Source organism: Musca autumnalis, unplaced genomic scaffold, assembly GCF_047663935.1.
Source record: "Musca autumnalis isolate F117 unplaced genomic scaffold, ASM4766393v1 scaffold_5, whole genome shotgun sequence".
Classification (NCBI taxonomy): Eukaryota; Metazoa; Arthropoda; class Insecta; order Diptera; family Muscidae; genus Musca; species Musca autumnalis.
The window spans coordinates 116,501,896-116,520,968 of NW_027412088.1; the positions used below are offsets into that span (position 1 = coordinate 116,501,896).

At 33.5% G+C, this 19,073-nt stretch overlaps 1 protein-coding gene across 23 annotated transcripts in view; it reads left to right on the forward strand.

Annotated features, from left to right (window-relative positions):
• Src42A (Tyrosine-protein kinase Src42A) overlaps positions 1–19,073 on the forward strand; it is a 246,872-nt gene that overhangs the window by 117,894 nt on the left and 109,905 nt on the right. For 4 of the 23 annotated variants that reach the window (XM_073992344.1, XM_073992348.1, XM_073992349.1 and 1 more), the window contains exons 1-2: positions 119–435; positions 1,642–2,014. The exons of 17 other annotated variants lie outside the window; for them this stretch is intronic. The gene's annotated coding sequence lies outside the window, so the exon portion shown is untranslated. Of the gene's footprint in view, positions 1–118; positions 436–1,641; positions 2,015–19,073 lie in introns of those variants that run through there. 2 more of the 23 variants (XM_073992345.1, XM_073992347.1) reach the window with 2 other exon arrangements.

A 19,073-nucleotide genomic window follows, 5' to 3' on the forward strand; every position in this document is an offset into this window, starting at 1 on the left:
GTGGTCCGCCAGTTTGTCGTCTCCCCATTTAAACTATGGCGAGGCATAAAATAAATACCAACTGTTGCCAGAGCTAAAACTGAATGGCTTAAACCTTTCTATAAAGTTTCACAAACCTCTCAGTTGTCTTCGAAACGGTGAACATTACGGACGTCTATTAACGGATAAAATTTAATGTTGGCGGTTTTTACAACATTCTAAAATACAAAGTGATATATTTTGATATACTTTGGTTTGTCATTCTGTCACTGTTCGAAAGAGAATTGGAAAAAGTACACGAAAACTCATTTTCTATGCGATTTTCTTGCCGTGAACCGTGTCTAATGTTTATAAACGAAACGAGACGTCGTCATACGTTGTACAAAAAAAATTGGAATTTTTTTTTTAAATCCAAAAGCATATAGCCAAACAAAGCTGAGTGGTGGTCAGTTAAATGTGAGACTCTACGGAAATTTGTGGGATTTTTTCTTCGCGTTGTTTTGTTGCGTTTTCTAAACTATTTCCGTTGAAGTGGTGGGTTATGGGAAATAAAAGCAAAAAAAAAAAAAACTAAAAAGTATACTAATAATGCCAGTAAAACGCACATAAACCAGGCAACAAAGTGGCAAATGAAAATAAAAAACAAAGCAAATCTCAGAAACGAATCGTTGTGGTATAATCCATTGTAGTCAGGCAGGCAGTCAGTAAGTCGATTGTGGTTGGCATGTTTTACAAATAAAATGAGTTGTTTGCCCTATTGAGGGAATTTTGCCACATTTATTGTTGCTTCTGCTACCATAGTAAAGCGATCAAAAATACGGGGATCTCTAAAAATCCCATAAAAATTAAGTTTTTGCTGCTACTCTACAGCAAACGCGCAGATGGTGGATACAACTATTGATTGTGCCAAGATTGATGGCAATAATATTTATTGATTATTTTTGGCAATGGGTTTTGCGTCTTTTTTTCGAAGCAATTTTCGCATTGTTCAAATGAAAAGGTTTGCCAAACCTCACAGGCAGGCAACAAGTTTGTTTTACTTCTTCGTCTTGTTGTTGTCTTTTAACTTTTCTGTGTTAACTGTTTTAAAATTAACGTGTATTTTGGTTTAAGTATTAAAAAAATAGCTAATAAAACACAAATTGGAAATAAATAAAACTAGCTAGCAGCAATCAAAAAACAAGGGAGATACGAACTTACCTACCTAATTATGTATGTATTGTTGTTTGTATCTACACTTAATATGTATACTCAGTTTCATGGTATAAATCATCTGTTTGGCGTTTCGTTCGGTTTGCCCATGCTATGTGTAAATGTGTGGAGTTTTACTGTTGCCAAGGGCTAACAAATCTGGCTTACTCTCTTACTGGCTTATTACTGCATTGTTTGGGTCAGTATCTTGACCAAGACGAAGAAGAACACCAAATGTAGACGAAAAACAACCTTTTAGCTGCGCATATTCTGATGTATGTATCTTTTAGATACGGTTCAAAGTAATGCTTATCAATAATAATTGTAGTTTGTAGAGGAAAACAACTGATACAATGTTAAAGAAAAAAGCAACAAAACAAGTGGAGGGAAAATTCCAAATCGATCGAGAAAAAAAAAAAACAAAATAAAACAAAAGTCATTCCATTATAAAATTTTATACTTTTTCTACAGTGTAAAGTTTAAAAAGACACACACTCACATCTGTGTATAAAAAAGAAGAATTTGTCAGTGCTCATTGTTACAAACATTAAAACAATTCCCTTTTTTCGTATCTCACTGAGTGAGCGAGCGAGCGAGCGAGCGACTCACTCCGTGTGAGTGCAGCATTTGCATTATTTGCCTGTGTACGTGTTTGTTTACTTGCAACAGTATTTTGTTTTTCTTTTGGAGTATAAACGTGAACAAAGAATATATGTAATAACAACAAAATAATAAAATGAAAACAACAAAATAATAATACAAAAACAACAACAAACACCAACGTTTTAATTTTCAATTCTTCTACAACAATTCTAATTCAGTTCTTCAGGAGACATATAAAAAGGTAAGTTATTTTCTCGTTTTGTAGACCATTAATTTGTTGTTGTTCGCTGGCTGAGGACGGGGACAAAAGGTCGAAACAATAAACACACACACCTCATGTATATAGATTGGAAAGCTTTTGAATTTAATCCATAGATAATATTTAATATAAAAAGACTGGAATGACCCGGCATTTTTAGGAAAAAAATCAATTTTTTTTGTTTTTATTGTAAAATACATTTTTCATGATTTTTTACAAGAAATCGGCCAAACTTTTTTAAGAATATTTTGTTTTCATCTGACAGGTCACACCTTGAGCTACTTTCGGATTTTTTTTTTGTTGAAGAATATTGCAGTTTTCTGACAAATGGCCGCCTACGAGACACTGTTTTTACTAAAGCTTTTTGCGGTGCCCACTGTAGCTCGAAAAAACCGATCTACATATGTTTTTGTGTTGTCATTAAGAACTTAATAATCTTGTCCTCAAGCGAAATGGAATAAAAATATTCATTTTAAAAAAATGTGAGTTGTCAAACTCAAACTTTCGATTTTAACTAAAAAATGGATACCTTTTTCGCCATAGATTCGTCAATTTTTTTTTAAATCTCTCGCTTTGGGACAAGCTTTTTATGTGTATAATAACCGTACGAAAATATGAAGATTTCGAGCTACAGTGGGCACCGCTTTCAATGGCATTTCGAGAAAACCGCGTTTAAAACTTCGATTTTACACAAAACACAATGAATTTTTCCTTTCTAACGCTCATATCTCACCTTATTTTTGTATGATTTTTGCAACATATTCTATTCAACTTGTATGGAACCTGAGCCAATAAAACATTTTCGATTTTGTAAAATTTGCAAATGACCATAACCCCTTAAGATAATAAAAAAATATCCAAAACAATTTATGTACCTTTCTTAGAATCTGCCGGACGTTAATCACATTTCACACAAAAAAATCATTGAGTCATTGTTCTTAACCGAGTGTTAATTATAAACATAACGGCATTCAATTTTTTAGTTTGTTCCTTTTTAATATTTTTTTATTCAATAAACCAAATGACTTATTAATGGAAAAGAAAAAGAGACAATAGTGATAATTAAATTATTTTTAAACATTCAAAACGTTCACAAATTTTATGCTTCTACTGTGTCTGTATAATATCTGGAGATGCTGCTAAAAATAGGAACAAAAAATTGGAAAACAAAGTCAAGTATGGTAGGACGTGTCAAAAATTCAAGAAAAAAGGGTAACAACATAAGAGGGAAGGAGACTTTTTTCAATCCAAGAATCTTAGCCGAATCCAAGTTTAGCTAAATTATGTGACACCTCAAATATGATAAAATACCACCATAGACAAGTTCTAGATTTGACGAAATGTAGTCTTAATAGTCTTCACGGTTAAAGAAAGAAAAGTACTCAGTCATGAGAAGATCATACGAAGCATGTATTAAAGAAGAAGAATACTGGCCAAAAAGAAGTTTTCTGGCATTATTGACAACATTTCTATCCTAATTTCAAAATTGAGCTCTTTTTGACTTGATGATAAATATAATTGTATCCTAATTTCAAAATTGAGCTCTTTTTGACTTGATGATAAATATAATTGTAATGTTGTTTTATTTTTCAAAATAGTCTGATTAAAGAAAAAATCTAATTTATTAGTGCAGAATATTTGGCATTGTTCGCCAAGGGAAGGGCTATAGTTTCGATTATCGCCAAAGAATCTCATCAGTGCAGAAGGTTTGTCTTCTTTCGCAAACACTTTTGGTGGGGTTTATATGGAAGTTCCAAAGTAAAACTTGTCATGGAGTTTGTTTCTTTGGTCACTCTTATATTTCGAGCCAACGATTGATGTTTGGGTATACAAAGTTTGTTGTATATTTTGGAGAATATCCGCAAACAAAAAAGAAGGAAAGGCGAGAATCGAAACTATAGTTTTGCCTGCCTTACCCCTAAGGCACCAATAATAATTTAATGACCTGTTTCTCTAAGACGATTCGAATTCAAATTCGTTAGGTTTGCTACCAATCTCCTGTTTTTGTAGAACATTTTTGTTTGATGGGAAAAACAAATAAATCAATATAAAAAAAAACAAAAGTTTGGTAGTAGCTCGAACGAACTTGAATTCGAATCGTCTTAGTGAAACAGGCAATAAATTAGCCAGACTATTAGGCCAAACTATTAAAAAAAATTGCAACAGCTATCCCAATAAAAAACGACACCAATGTTAAGATAAATTGGCCATAAGTACAAATTTGTCATTGAATTTTATTTGCCTCTCTTAACTGTAGAAATTGAAATATTGAATATTATTTCGAAGGTTGGCATATTACAAAAAAGAGAACAAAGAAAGCTTAAATATGAATATTAAATAAAGACTTTTTAAAGGTTTCGTCTTTATGTTTGTTTTTTCTATAATACAAAACAAAAGACCTATGGTTTCGTTCTACTTTATTTGATTAAATTTAATCATTAAATTAAAAAAAAACACGTTTTCCTTTTAAATTTTAAATATGTTTTTAGGAACAAAAAAAATTATGAAAAAGAGAAAAGGAATTACAGACATACAACATTTTCGATTCAATATTTTGTTAATTATAGCTTTGTTCCAGAACCAGATAGGTTCAACTATTTTTGTCAGTTTTGCAATTTTTTACGAAAACGCTGTTCCCGTACGTTTCTTTAAACAATTATGGCTCTCTTTGGAAACTTTTTACACGACAAATTTGGGCGAGTAAAAAATGGTTACTGTTTCTGATTGGCTAGTACGCCGACTTTGACATTTGTTCCAGTTTTTTGACTTTGCTTCAGTTTTTTTCATTCCCTTACTTTTTTAACAAAGTTGTATGTTGAACTCATTGTTTACAGTTCGCTCTTTTGTTACTTTTACCATAAAAATAAGACGTGAAAACACATTGGGGGTTATTCTTAACTTTAAGGAGAGAGTGAAAAAACTCACGTGAATTTACGATCAGAATAACCTTTATTTGTCCAGACGGTGAAAAGTAACAGTGGAAGCTAAATACGATCGTGGATAAGGAAATAAATATAAATGAAATAAATATATTTTTAATATAAACTTAATCTTTTGTACCTTTCGTATATATATGTGTGTGTTTTGTTTGTTTTTAATTGTCTTCCTTAGTTTTATGCCAGATGAACAACAACAACATGTGTATAACCATTTTCTGTTACTCATGTTTCTGTGATATTTTCCTTTATTTATTTATTTATTTTTTTTTTTTTTGATTTTTTGATTACGTCTTTTTTTACTTAATAATATATTAAGCTGGGTACACATTATCAGTTTTGAATGACAGCCTTGTTGTTGCTTGCTAGTGTGGCCGTTCATTTTAGTCATTCATCACGCAACCACAAAATATTTTGTGGTTGCTGGATGGTAGGACATTTATCGATAATTGCAAAAAATCGTCATTCAAAACTGACAATGTGTACTGTACTTTACACGCATTGGATTTTCCAAACTTGTCAAAATTATGTAGGTATAACCAAATTTGACTGACTGAAATATGCAGTATTTTTCACCGATAAAAGGATTTAATTCAATTTATTTGTAAAATGTAACAAAAAATACAACGTGGTCTTTAGAATTTGCAAAGAAACTGTTTTGTTATTGTCAATGGGAAGGTACCTTAGAGCAGTGATACATTCAGCCCAATTATGAATATCAATTCCCCGTGAGTTTTCTCTTTCTCACTTTTTGCTTTAAGTTGAAACGGCTGAAAGACAAAACTCACGGGGAGTTTACATTCATAATCACCCTGATTAAGTTCTTTGCCTTCCCCTTACCAAATTCCGTTATAAATTAAACAAATTTGAAACCAAATTTGAAATGAAAATGTAAATATGAAATATAGTTGGTCTGTTCCAGTACTGCAAGAAGCTACTAATTTTTACTATTTTTTTTCGATAACATAAAGGAAAAAATGTTATCGTAGTAAAAAGTAGTAGCTTCTTGCAGGTTCTGGAACAGAGCAAGTGTTTCAAGAAAATTTGTTTCTTAAATACTGTAATTTCTTGGCATAGAATTTTCGATTTTTGACACAGGCAGAGACCACATTGGGGTTCGAATTCTCAATACGCATGTTAGCACACGAAGGAACTAGTTCAAAGATTCGGAGCTATATTAGTCAATGTCATTCTCTCAGATTATTTAAATCGTGAACGAGAAAAAAACCTTTTAACGGCGAGAAAATAAACCAAACGAACAAAAGTAACGCTGTATTAAAACGAAAACCGAAAAAAAAACAAAAACAAATGTTGAAATAGCAAAGGAACTACAAGGCCTAAATGAACCAAATGACTTTTGCCTTAACAAGTAAGAAGGTATATGTTGGTTTTACCGATAAAAATGCAGAATCATTATTGACTAAAGAACAACTACGAAAGTATCTATCAGCTGTGCTCAGCCTCTGACAAAAAAAAAAAAAAAAACAAGTAAAAAAAATATCAGTCGACAGAGATATACCCTCAGCCCGTTCAAGAGATATCGTGCCTAGAATTTTAGTGACATTTTTTAAATATTGGGGGGAAGTACCAGAAGTTGTGTACCGGTATTGCCTATCTCCGAACTGAAACTAAATTTGGACAAAATATGACGAAGACCAAATCGGTTGATCAGTTCGACGGTTATCGTGCTCTCCAGCCACTACATTGGTGCCATAGGGGTGTTTTACACCTTTCGGGCGGTTTTCTCAAGAAGTATAGATTTGCCCCCGAAAAAATTTACCGTCGTAATAGAGGCAGCGAATGCAAGTTGCTTCAACAAAAATGGAAGTGATTCGAGAGCAGGTCTTAAAGTGAACTTATCCGAAGTTTTGTGTGGGAAGTACCCGAAGGAGTGCACAAATATAGTCCATATTCGAAACTGATCTATATCTGGTAGATCTATTAGGACGTGTAAAGTATGGACCAAATCGGTCACTCCCTTCAAGAGTTACCTTGCGCATAATATTTCCGAACATTTTTGAACTTTTGTGGGGGAGGTACTTGAAGGAGTGGACCGATATGTCTCATCTTCGAACTTAAACTAAGTTTGGACAAAATATTACTAAGGCCCAATTTTGGACCGAATCGGCAGATCCATTCGAGAGTTATACTGCGCTCCAACCACTACACACGGTGTTATATGGGTTTTTTGCAACTTTCAGGGTATTTTTTCAGGAAGTATGGACTTGCCCCTGATAAAACTTGTACCGTCGTATGGAGGGCAGTGATTACAAGTTGTTAGAACAAAAATCAAAGCGATTCGAGAGCAGGTTCTAAACTGAACTTTTCCGAAATTTTGGCTAAGAGGTACCCGAAGGAGGGGACCGATTGAGTCCACATTGGAACCACATCTAAGTTTAGTAGAAATTTCACGATGTGCAAAGTATGGACCAACTCGGTTACTCCATTCAAGAGTTATCGTGCCCACAAATTTTCCGAATATTTTCGAACCTTTGTGGGGGAGGTACCGGAAAGAGTGGACCGATATAACCCATCTTCGAACTTAAACTAACTTTGGACAAAATATTACGAAAGCCAAATTTTGGACCGAATCGGTCCAGCCAGACAGACGGACGGGCAGGGCTAAATCAACTCCAAATTGTCAGAAACACATTTCGTCCAAACATACTTGGGGTCTAAAATCATTATTTCGATGAGGCAATTTTGCCCGTATGAAAGTGTATATATACTATCGTTAGCATAAATGCTGAGGGTATAAAAAGAAAAAGCAAACACAATGACTATGCCGTATAGAAAATATATTGATTTTGTATCACGAGTTTGCTTCAAAATAGGTGGAATCTGTAGGTACCGTAATGTACGGCTATACCAAATCATTGACATATAGTGCACAAATTTTTAGTAAGCAAACTGATTGTGATTTTTATAGAAATCGAAATATTAAATTGCGTTGAACTAGCTGTTTTAGTATGTGCAGGCAGCGTTTTTTTGTAGCTTTTGGACCATTATCTCAGTATGTATGGACTTCATCCGGAAAAAAAATTGAAGAACCCACTGAAAAAAAAAATCGAAACGATTCGAAAGGAGCTCTTAAACATAAATTTTTTCCTGTTTGTGTGGAAGGGACTCGAAGGAGTGAAATAATTATGAAATAATACGTTGTGCAAAGTTTGGACTAATCAGGAACTCCCTGCGAGAGTTATATTGCGTATTTGCCATTTTAGTTGGTGCCGTCAGGGTTTCTTTGAGCTTTTAGGACATTATTTCAGGAAGTATAGAAATGCACCCTTGCGTACCGGAGCAAAACTTCACTTTTCCGATTTTTTTAATAATTAAATGGAATGAAATTTTTTTGACATTAATAGGCAAAAATTCATTCATTCTCGCTACAGGAAATCATTTTTGAGAAAAAAGGTCAGAAAGTCATAACCCGAATGCACACCCGCCTTGCACGCTGAATGCCCGCTTCGATTTCCCAGGTCAGGCAATATCAAATTTTCAACAGTTGCAAAATAATGTTGGCGACATTTCCTGAGTATTTCTGTAATGTAAGTGGTGTCTTACAATACGCCGTTCGGACTCGGCAATAAACAGTAGGACCCATATTATTGAGCTAATAGGAATCGGGGTGCACTTGCCCCTTCTAGGACCTTTGTGGAACAATTATAATATTTTAATTGATAATTTAATTCTATTATTACTTACATTTTCCAAAATATTTGCCGTGTCTGACCCCTACAAATCAACATCGACCCACCTTTTTTTGGGATATTTCAATTTTGGATTTTCTGTTCACAGTAGTGGGACTTTCTAACGCATTTTTTGGTTACCGACAAAAATCGGTAAAATGAAATGCTTATAAATTCGGTAATTAACGAAATTTGTCGGTAAGTTGGCAACTAAAATAAAGTTTTCGCTAAGGCCTGTCGATAGCAACAGTGTTGACAACTTATTTATTCATTCCTTTCATTCATAATTTTGCGTTTTAATTTTACCGATTTTGGTCGGTAACCACAAAATGCGTCAGAGAATCCCACTACAGGTGTAAAAACATTATTGTAAAAAATTGTCGTAGAGGTGTACGTTTCCAAGTGAGCTTACTAAAACTTTCAGAATAATAAAACAGTTTCGTTGAACAGATAGATACCGGCTTTGTGGTACATAAAATCAAGGGTACAATATCCAATATAAATTTTCAATCCCAAGACCTTATCTCAAACTTCATAGTTTGAGATAGGGTCTATGACATTACATGTAGGAACATGTCATACATTTTAAGTGCGAATTTTCATAACGATTTTGATCTGATCAACAAGGATCCTAATAACAAATTTCAGAGGGCTGATTTTACCAGTTTACTATCTATTACTTCTAAAATACTTATTGTATATTACCCTTTACAACATTATGTACACTAATAGTATTATTCCAAATAATATAATTTCAGTTTTTTTCTTATACCCAAGACCAAATTAGTACCATTTAGAGCTATTTCTTAGCCTTATAGTAGCTACTTCCAATACCAACTACCGTGCTCATTTGTACGCATTTCTAAAAATCTCCTTATCTAATCCATTATCCAGTACCAAAATGGTTACACATTTATAGACAGCGGATTCCTATGCAAATGCATATATGGTTAGGATGGTCGTAGAGAAAATCTGATTAGACAGAAACTCGTTTTATCACAAAATAAAACGAATTAGACCCAGAAATGTTTGCATATTTTGCATATCGTGCATATTTGCATAAAATGAGCATATGCAAAACCATATGCAAAAATATATACAAGGATTTGTGGTCTAAAAATCCCACCGAAATAGCTGAAATGTGGTATTAAGTCTTCGTTTGTCCGCATAGGTCCACGTCTTTATATAGCCCCCATAGAACGGTACCTCCCGATTTCCGATATTTTGAAGGTTGTGGCCTCAACATCACACTTTAATATCTGACATTTTGTATAAAGCCTTCATTGGGAGTATAGAACTTTCCACCTGAAATTTGTCAGTATAGGCTCACGTCTTCATATAGCCCCCATAGAACGTTACATCCCGATTTTCGGTATTTTGAAAGATGTGGCCTCAATATCCCTCCGAAATGGCTGAAGTTTGGTATTAAGTCTTCCTTGGGGGTATAAAACATTCCACCTGAAATTTATCGATATGGGTCTACGTCTTCATAAGCCCCCATAGTACGGTACCTCCCGATTTCCGGTAATTTGAAGGTTGTGGCCTCAATATCCCGTCAAAATGGCTGAAATTTGGTATAAAGTCTTACTTGGAGGTAAACAACTTTCCACCTTAAATTTGTCGGTTTAGGTTCAGGCCTTCATATAGCCCCCATAGAACGATGCCTCCCGATTTTCGGTATTTTGTAGGTTGAGCCTGTGGTTATACATTTCTCTATTTTATTGACTTGTCTGAAAAGAATTTTAAACAGAAAAATTGTATATACAGACATTTTTGTACCTAGTATTGAAATATTTGTTGCATAGGAAAATTTAAAAAAATGTAAAATGCATAAATTTTGAATATGCAAAAATGTATGCATTTTGCATATGTCATATGTTTCGATTGCAATTTAATCAGAAGCCAAAATATACCCAGTCCAAAAATTTGACATGAATCGGACCAAAAATAGGGGTTGCATAAAATTCCGCTGTCTACACATTTAGTACTTTTCGTCATTATGGTGCCTGACACAAAATATATGGTTGAAACAACAATATATATTTTCAGATTTTTAAAATACACTATTTTGTTCTTAGAATATGATTGCTCTTACAATATCTCTTCTCTGCGTGTATATACCAACCGCGATTCTCATTTCCAGCTCTAATTGTTCCCTCGAAACCAATTATAGAACTATTTAATACTTTGATATAAATACATAAGTACGAATATCCGAAACCACCTCCAAATATTTCAAAATTATTTTAAACCTTTCGCCTGATAAGAAATATACGCGGCTGTTTTCTCAATATGTATATTTTAATTTGCTAACAGCGCCTCAAAACTTGTAAATACTAACAAACATAAAGATACATAAATCCACTAAATTAGTTGTTTTTTCCAATATAATTTAGTTTTCATGTTGGAAAATGTTAATTTTCCATTGTCTGTCGACTTTAAATTGTCTGCGGTCGTTGTTTTAATTTGGTCGTAAATTTTGAAAATAATTGCGAAAAAAACAATAACTCTCCAAAAAATTTGCATTGCACATAGAACTTTCTATTTTATTTTCAAAACTCAGATGATTTGATCGCCTATTGTTGTTGTTGCCGGTAAGCTGGCTTCGTGTTACGATCTGTGGTTTGGATATCTGGATATCCGAATAGTAAGTAGATGGGTGGATAAATGAGATGGAGGTATCACTGTCGATGTCAATGTTGTTTTTCGATTTGTATGTGTGTTGGTTTATCGTTGCTGTTTGTCGGCATTTATATGCATTGTCGTATTGAATTATACCGTTAGAATTGAAATTATCTTAAATATCAGTCACAATAAATAAATTTGTGTGTGTGTGTATCTGTTGTGTTTTGTATGCATACAACAAGCTCCCTATAGATGATCAAACGAATTTGGCGTTAGCCAGCCAGTCAGGCATTTGAGAATCGAAAAATGCTTGTGGTGGGCTAGCTTCAACCCGGTCGGTCGGTGGTGATCATCGTCGTTAGCTTCAATTCCACATTCAAAATGCTCATCACAATTGAATCATGAATGCGGTAATTTTTCGTGTGTTTTTTGTTTACTTTTTTTTGCGTTCCATTCTTTGTCTGAATGTGTTTGTGTGCGTGTCGAAATTTTAAGGTCGACCGTTACATTACTTCCATCCATTCTGTTTTACGTAATAAATTCGGCAGAGTTTTTTTTTTGTTTGACACAGTTTTTTTGCAAACATTTTTGTTGTTGGTGTGGTAATAGAAGCTTAGAAGTCAAAATATGGAATAGAATATTTCATCGACACTGGACTGGAATTGTAAATTGTTAAACGTTGCTTCTGCAGCGAAAAAGTTCATTTATTGTAGAACCTTTTAGAGGATGTTTTCTGTTTCTCCTCAAATTATAAATGCAAAATACAGTATCGGACAAAACATTTGCAACTGACACATACAATTTAGTTTTAGCGCTATAATATTTAAAAAAGGCAATTTTTTGTTCAGTTTTTCAGCATTTTAAAATGGTTTGTGAGGAACTTTTTTAATACTTAAATGGAATAAACGTTATTTTAGTCATTAAGAGGCAAAAGTTAATTTATTTCTGCTACAGGAAATTATTTTTAAGAAAAATGGCAAAAAGTCTTAACCCTAATGTACACATGTCGAAATTTGCATTTTTAAAATATTTGTTATTTATTATCTTTTCTATCTATTATATTTTTCAATTTTTATTTAATATTTGCATGCTTCGTGACATGTGAGATTTTTATTTTCCTGAAAACTGTATGTTTGAACTTAACTTGTTTTCACACCACATGTAACGCATTGAAATTAAGTGACAAATAGTTGATTTTCTTTTTCAACTTATACTTCAATATATTGCATCTGTTCAACAAGAGGGTATTAACACAAAATTTTCAAAATTTTACTTTCTATTCACTCCTCCTACTGCGGAAATCTCCTATTATTTTGCCTACTCTGTCATCAAAAAAATAAAAAAATAATAGAAAATTTTGATTTACTACCCTTTTGTTGAACTGTTGCGATATATAGCTTTATATATAGTCGTTAAGAATATATTTTTTAAACGTGGTGATTAGTCATTTGTGTTGTGAAATTATCTCAAGAACTCTCAGCTTTTCCAAAAATAGACTTTTGCTATGGATAGCTCTCAAAAAGTAAATCAACGTAATATTAACAGTCCAAAAATTACATAAATCGAATTATGATTGGATAGATGAGCCATCACATGTTACAGTTAAGTATTATAAATATTTCAATTAAAAACAAATAATTTTCCCAACCCAATTGTGTTAATTGGGCTTTACCTTTAACTACCAGCAAAAGCTACGAGGGAACAAAGGAAAGAACGAAGCGGAAATATTCATGATGTTCATAATTATATTTGTATTAGAATTCTAATGAGCATGAATGTGTCTATATAAATGTGGGTATCACCCTTTACGTGACATTCGTAAAATTTCTAGCTACTGCTTCTGCTGCCTTCAATGTTGTATACATTTTTCAATTATTTTACTTATTTCTCAGTATTTGCAGGCGTTTGTTGTTGATTGATTCTGTGGAGTAGGGAGGGATATTTTGTAGGTTGTACAAAGTGGAGAATAATCCGAACGTGCATTTTCATTGCATGAATTTTTGTGCTGTGCCTTAAGAAAAAAAAAGAAACATCACTTCTAAGTATATATATTTTTTCTTACAACGCATTCTGTGAACGTCGTCGCTGTATCCTCCATTCCCACTTACATACTCGCTTGTGCGTGCACACTATCGTGTCTCGTTTGCAGTATTTTCCTTTACCATTAATTAATTATAATAATCGCAAAACATTAGCTATTTGAAAAAAAACGCAAAGCTTTTGGAGAGCAAGGTTGTCTGCATTAAAGGAAAGGGTGGGTATGATTGTCATGTGAATGCAAAATTAGTTTATCATTTCCTCGTTAAATTTTAAAAGTATACTTGTTCCTATGCCCTAACTAGACGAATGATCAAAATATATGAATGCTTTAATTCGAAACCATTTCCTATCCTCCTATACATAAATGGACTTAGTTTTAAAACATTTCTTAATGTCTTATATTGTAACATAAAAATATTATCAAACAAATAGACACTAGGTTGACTAGGTTGTAAATTTGTAATAATGGTTGTATAAATAGAAGTTATCAAAATCAGCCTTTGTCTTCTAGCCTTTCACATCCGATATATATGATGAGCTGAATTAAACTATCAGGGAAACAATCGCAGCATATTGGTTGGGTGTATGGGACTTCCCTAGAATCCACCTTTTTAATACAAACTCCTTAGGTCATGTTAGCTCGATTACAATTCAATTAATTAGAAACCCAAAATTGGCTTTACGAGATATTACCATTTGCACACAAAGTCTGAACGGCAATTCTATATAGAACCATCCATCGAATAAAATACAAAGCCTCAGCAATGCGCCAATTTACTATTCTTCTTAAATCAATAATTTTTACAAAATCATTTTTTATACCCTCCGCCATAGTATAGAGGGTATACATATATAAGTTTTGTATTTTTCCGTTTGTAACGCATTGAAATAGTCATTTGTTATGACTATATATAAATTATATTATTCTTGATCAGGATAAAATTCTGAGTCGATATATCCATGTCCGTCTGTTGTAATCACTCTAGCGTCCTCAGTAATTTGCACCCGTGTCACCATAGGCAAGTCAAGTTCGAAGCCCCCATATAGCGGTACCTCCAGACTTTCGGTATTTTGGAGGTTTTAGCTACATTTTTGATCGAACTACCTTTAATTTAACATTTGAGGTTACCAGCGATCAGAAAACATCTCCACTAAAAATTGTCAACCTAGGTCCATGTCTCGGTATAGCCACCATATAACGATACCTGTCGATTTTCGGTATTTTCAGGGTTGTAGCAACATTTTTTGACCCAACTACCTGTAATGTGATGTTTGACGTTCCCAGTGGCCGCAAAACATCTCTACCAAGAATTGTCAACATGGTACATGTTTTGGTATAGCCACTATGTAACGGTACCTACCGATTTTCGGTATTTCAGTAGTCACAAAACATCTACACCAAAAGTTGTTAACATAGATCCATGTTTTATTATAATCCCCATTTAACATTGCTTTCTGGTTTTCGGTATTTTGAGGACGTTAGCTACAATATTAAACCGAACTACCTGTAATTTGACGTTTGAGTTTGCCAGTGGTCACAAAACTTCTCCTCCCGATTTTAGGTGTTTTCAGGATTTTAGCTACATTTGTTGATCGAACTATCTGTAATTTGACAATTGAGTTTCCCAGTGGTCACAACATCTCTCCGCCAAAAATTGTCAACATTGGTCACACTTTGATATAGCCCCCGAACTTAACGCTTTTTACTTGTTTACATTCATTTCAGAAAATATGGTTGATCCAACAATATTTATTGTCAGATTCTATGGTTTATATTGTCTCTACAACAATATTGTTTGTTAGAGTGGACGATATTATATATCCTAAAAATGAATATGTATTTTATTACTTGGACATGTCATGTATCATTCCTTTATAAATATAAATGATAAGTATACAAAGTATGATCACATCTATAATATTATAAAAATCGGTTTTCGATATTATGGTAAAATCACTTTCGTAGAGCTCTGTTCTTATGTTGTCGAATTCATACCATGGGATGCAATACTGGCGTTTAGTTTGATAAACATGAGTCATTCATTCATTGATGTCACACGACTCTCCCTCGTGTACAACAAACACACAGTTTGATTGTCATAATAAATCTTTAGCAAACCCAGCCACACAAAAGCAACTCTCTTTGGTTTTATTTTGGCCATATTCGTCTGAAAAGCACCAATTTTTTGGTGGAGCTTATGAGAGTTTCTTAAAGCATGCGACATTTTGCACACGCACACATACAATATTTTCTTCCCTAGCATTCCTATTGTCTTAAGATACTACACAATCATGTGTACGAAGGGAGATGGTGAACTGCAACTTCATGACTTGGCATGGCCCTTTAAGTTCGTTCACCCTAATATGCCTTGTTGTTTGTATATTCATACTCGTACCCCTGCTACGGATGCAAATATAAGAACGGCAGACACTGCGTAATATTTTATATATTTTACACTCTAGTTACAATGACGACCGGCATAACATTTATAAAAGGAAGCCCCCGCTAGAAAACAATTGAATTTAAATTCACTTTGCAACTGTCCCTCGTATGTCGGTTTTAATTTATTCAACGTGCAAACACGCTAACAACAACCATTGAAAGCAGCTCACAAATTCAGTGGCAACACAACATTGCAATAAATTCGAACAAAACAAAAGTCGAAAACGGGTGGTAAAACTGTAAATTTTGTGTACGAGATCTCATTACCAGCAGCACTTTGTTCAATGACCCAAATCGACGGTGTTACAATTATTTGTGAAGTGTTTGTTCAGTAGAAGCAGTCTTTGTAATCTAACCAAAAACCGAATGCAAATGGTAAATAATAATATGTATGTATGTGCATCAAAGAACATGTCTTGACAGCTTTTCAGGAGTGCACTTCTTCACATGAATTCCTTTTAAATCAGTCATCGGTGTGGTCGGTCGGTCGTCTGCAAACGTATGTCACAAAAAGTTTTCAATGAAAATTAAATTTTAAACGTTCAGTAGTAACATTTGCTTTTTTTTAAAATCTAGTTGAATATCATTTGCTTGAAATTGCAAAACCCTGAAGATATAAATCGACCCATCCTATTGTACGTTTATAAAAATAAATTAGTCATTAAAAATTTACGATTATTTATTTGTTTTTGTTAATGAGAAGAGAAAATCTTTTTCATGGTAAATGTTTTGCATTTATTTGTGAATTTTTAATTTCATTGCCAAATTCTTGAAAATCGCATAGATGTTAATAAAATTATTGAGAAAATTTTAATATGCCCATAACACCAATTGTTAGTCATGGTTTTTACAATCAATTATTGTTAATTAAACAAAAACCTCTAATATTTAGCGGCTCAATTGTTTATGGATTATTAAGAATTGATTGCAATAAAATTTCACGTTTTTTGTGTGTCTTTGCGAACTTGCACCAAAAGTCTGATGTAAAACCATGGAAAATCGGAAAGGAAAATTATTATATTGAGAAATTATTATCAACTGAATAAAAAAAATCATTTTTTGCATCTTTTAAAATATTCAATGTAAATTACACTTAACGGCCAATCCTCTAAGTATGGATTGTATTTAACAGACAATAATATTTGAAATAATAAACCCATTTTCACTGAGAATTTTGTATTTACCTGCCAAAAAATAAGATAAATAAAATAAAAAGCAAATGAAAGTCTTGCGACTATTGCAAAGTGATATAATATCTAGTCGGGATGACGTGCAAAGGAATTGTAAGGTCGAGGCAGAACTTGAGTACATATAAAGAAGGCGAAGAACAGGACGAAACTTACACAGCACCTTCTAATGAAGATGCACTAAATGCATAAAATGTTCTGCCGGAATATTGTTTCTAAACAATATAGACACTTTGCCTGCCAATGTAGAGATCCTTAAAAAGTCCGTTAAGATAAATGCAAACAGGTTTATTGAAATTTTTTCTTAAATGCCAAGTTTCTAATGTCGAATTTTTATTCCTTGTCAAAGCCATTTAATTCATTTTCGATATTCTATAAGTTGATCAGCCTTTAGGCTGAAGAAAAACATTTTAATACGGTGAAAATGTGCCTCGTCGAAATAATGGTTTTAGACCCCAAGTATGTTTGAGCGAAATCCGTTTCAGACGATTTGGATTCGGTTTAGCCATGTCCGCCAGACAGGCCGGTTGGCTGGAGCGCTCGATAACTCGCCAACGTATCAACTGATTTGGTCCAACATTTGGGTCTTGTAATATTTTCTCTTCGAGTACCTTCCCCGCAAAATTTCAAAATTTTTCGAGAGAATCGTGCGCACGATAACACGTCGTAATATTTCCCCCAGACATAGATCAGCTTTGAATATGGACTGTATCGGACCGCTCCTTGGAGTACCTTCCCCAAAAAAATATTCAAAAATTTTGGTAATAGTGCAATTTGGGGGACTCTTGTCTGATCAGTATGAACTTTTTGGCAGAAGGTTATGCTTGTGGCCCCTTTCATGACGGTACAATTTTTTGGGTGCAAGACCAAACTTCCCGCGATAATGTTCCAAAATTTCTAAATAACCCCGCCGGCATCAACTCAAATCATTAACACTAAATCTCATATGAAACTTTTCTCATCGTAAAATTTCTTCAAGTTCTAAGAAGAGTTATATTAGAAAACATCTTCGGATGGTACTATTTAAAATGTTCTTCGAGGGCAAATCTATGCATTCAGACATAATAGGCCAAAAGCTCTAAAAGTGATCAACTAAAGTGCCTAATTGCCACAACAACTATCGAAAGGAGTGATTCACATTGGCCCAAACTTTGAGCATTGTAAGATTTCTTTCACACTTACATAAACAACAACAACATTTTCAAGTGTACAGTTTCAGGACTTGCCTAGGGTCGTTTTGAAATTTTTACGACAAGTAGTCCTCGTGGCTCATATTACAACAGTATAACAGAGATAAAGCTGTCCAATCCTTGCACGTCGTGATCTTTCTTCCAAATTTACGTCAAATTCGAAGATGGACTGTATCGGTACACTTCTTCCGGTACCTCCCTCATAAAAGTACAAACATTTAGGCACATTACATTTAGTTTGAGGCCTGCTCGCGGATAAATTTTAATTTAATTTACTTCAGATAGTTTTCGCGGTACAAAGCCTGTGATTTTGAAAGAATTGTTTTATTGGTTTTATCAATTAATGCAAAATAAATATTATTGAATGATCTTCGCACTTATAGGCAAAATTTTCAAATAAAGATTATTTTTTATTATATGTTTCAATTTTATTTCACCATTCCTTTCTAAATTATTTCCGATTTCATGAAAAGGAGGACAGAATATTACACTTAAGTGCTAATTCTTTAGCAGGTAGGAGAATTGGGACAACTTCCTCTTTTTGACCTTGACCTCTGAAAAATTAAGGATAATTCTAGCAATTACATGTTGGGTTGCCGCTTCAAATATTATATGAGCGGTATTAGTTCCCCCGAAATTATATACATGTCATTTGAATGACTAGCAAGAACATGTCAACAATTCAAGATCACAGTTCGGTGTAGTAACGCCTGAAGCTTTAAGCTTAAAATTTTCAACAATTTCTCAAAAGCATCTTCTCGTTCCTTTTTTATCCAGAAATTTGATTTTTAATATTTTTATTTTCTTATTTTTGGTTTCAAACTTCGACCCACTTTGGCGAAGTTCAACATGACACAGTTCTTTATTAATGTTTTGTTACCTTTATAAGGTGAGAGTGATATTGGCATGCCTTCGTTAAATCACTTTGACA